Source organism: Neomonachus schauinslandi, chromosome 11, assembly GCF_002201575.2.
Source record: "Neomonachus schauinslandi chromosome 11, ASM220157v2, whole genome shotgun sequence".
Taxonomy (NCBI): domain Eukaryota; kingdom Metazoa; phylum Chordata; class Mammalia; order Carnivora; family Phocidae; genus Neomonachus; species Neomonachus schauinslandi.
In genome coordinates, this window is record NC_058413.1 from 73,337,434 (window position 1) to 73,339,584 (window position 2,151).

Genomic DNA, 2,151 nt, shown 5'->3' on the forward strand with positions numbered 1-2,151 from the left:
TGGTCAGATCGCTTGCTGCAGATCCTGCAAGGCCACGTCGAGGGGCCGCTCCAGAAACGTCCACGCTGCTTCCTGGGCATCTCAGGGAAGTGAGCAAAGCGGACGCGGCTTTCTTTTCAGCAGAGGAGGGGCGGCCGTGGCCTTATTGAACCTCAGGACAAGAGATCTGGGGCTCCCCCACAGCTCAGAAAAACCAGGAAGAGGAAAGGTACAGGTGGTGGGAGCAGACACAAGGACAGAAACCTGTAAGAGATGCAGGGCGCAGAAGAAACCATTCTTCTCTTGGAGTAAGAGCGTTGCCAACCAACAAACCCTGGCATTTCTGGGGCATTTCTGAGCATCTTCATATGCGTTTTCCCATTTGGTCCTCATGGCTGCCCTGAGAGGTCATTGTCATCACCATTTGACTAAAGAGGAAACCAAGGCTCAGAGAGACCTATGATCCAGCCCATATCTATCAAGTGCCATAGGCGGGACTTGACCTCTGCACGAAGCCAGGGCTCCTGATGACGAATCGGAGCTCCCTTTGTAGGGAAAAGCTTCAGAACCATGGGAAGATGTCCATTGGGAAGAATAGTCGGGAAGATGCCCAGGAAGAGGACAGGTGACTCTCAGCAGTCTGGTCCATTTTAATCTTGCAGGGCATGGCCCCTGCCCACTCTCCAGAGTCTTTACCCTCTGTTGCAACTTATTTCCGGCACTCCTAACTCCCCAAAGCGTAGCCATTAGGAGCTGCTTCTCTGCTCTGCTGGTATGGAACTAATTCTTCCAGCTCTTCCCCTGACTACTTCCTTTACAGCAGGTCGCCTCTTCCAGGAAGCCTGTCTGGATGCGCAGACTGACCACCAGACTGCTCTGAGTTCTCATAGCTTCCTTTCTCATACTTGTCCCACCGCAAAGATTGATCGGCTATTTTCTTAGCTATGTCAGTAATTCTGTCAATGGTCCCTCTGCTCCTGCCCGGCCCTTGCAACGACAAAGCCCGGCCCCTCCTGCGCCAAATCCTCTCCACCCTTAGCCACAAGAGCCCATCCTTCTTTCTCCACTGCCCACTGGGCTGGGCAGCAGTGAATTCTGCTGTAGGAAACCTTGGAAAAGAAGAACACCTCCCCACACATGCATATTCTAGAAAAAGAGAAGAAAATGGGCCAGGAGCTCACTCCAGGCTCTGACTCCAAGAGAAGAATGGTTTCTTTCTCCTTAGAAAAAAATGTACTCATGGAGGCACAAAGCAGAAGGAGCCCAGCAATTCCGTTTTAAATAAAATCCCGCTCCTAAATTATCATATTTCAGTTTGGAATCCCGTCCTCCCCTCCTCGGCCCCTGCCCCGTCGCTCTTTATTCTGTGTGAAGCCGCAGCGGGGAAATGTGAAAGGCACTGATTAAAAGGAGCCTGTGATGGGCCCGCCACCAGCCGGGTCTGAAGAGACACATCCAATTAAAACAGACAACATTTTCAAAGACCCCAGGCGGTCATTTCATCTCCTCTGCACTTCCTCCAACATGTCAGTGTTACCTGAGGCAGTTCTCCCTTTTTTTTTCTCCCCCAGCCTGAAATTTAGGTCAGTAACTGCATAATCCAGGAAAACAACCCTGGCTGCCTCCCCTGCCTCCCCCCCATCCCTTCTGGAATTGTCTGTTTGGAAATACCTAATTGGGCCCACATGCTTCCCCCGGCTGACTTCAGTGTGTGGGGTGAGGACTCGGCCGGGAGGCTGGGGGACTGCGGGCTCTGTGGCTCACAGGACGCGTGATGTGAAAAGACCAGAAGGTTGATCATGAGGTTCGAGAGTGAAGTCAAGCCGGGCTGCCAGCCCCGGGGCCCCGCTGGGCTGTCTCATGGTGACATCAGATTCCATGCCCTACCCTGAAAATCAGAGAGCCATGGGCTCTCGGGGTCCAGCGTTTCATCCATAAAAGGAGGTGAGCCGGCTGGACGTCTACACCACCCCTTGATGCTCTGGTGCTAGGGCCTAGGGGTTTCCGCAGAGCCTTGTGGAGGCAGGCGCTCTCTTAGGGGCTGCGGGTCCAAGTGCACATCTGTGTCCATTTGTTTCTCTGGAAGCCTTTGTGAGCATGTCCAGATCCCAGGGAGATGGGGAGATGGGTGTCTGCAGAGAGAATCCCCGCTCAGCCACTGAGGCGAGGGCA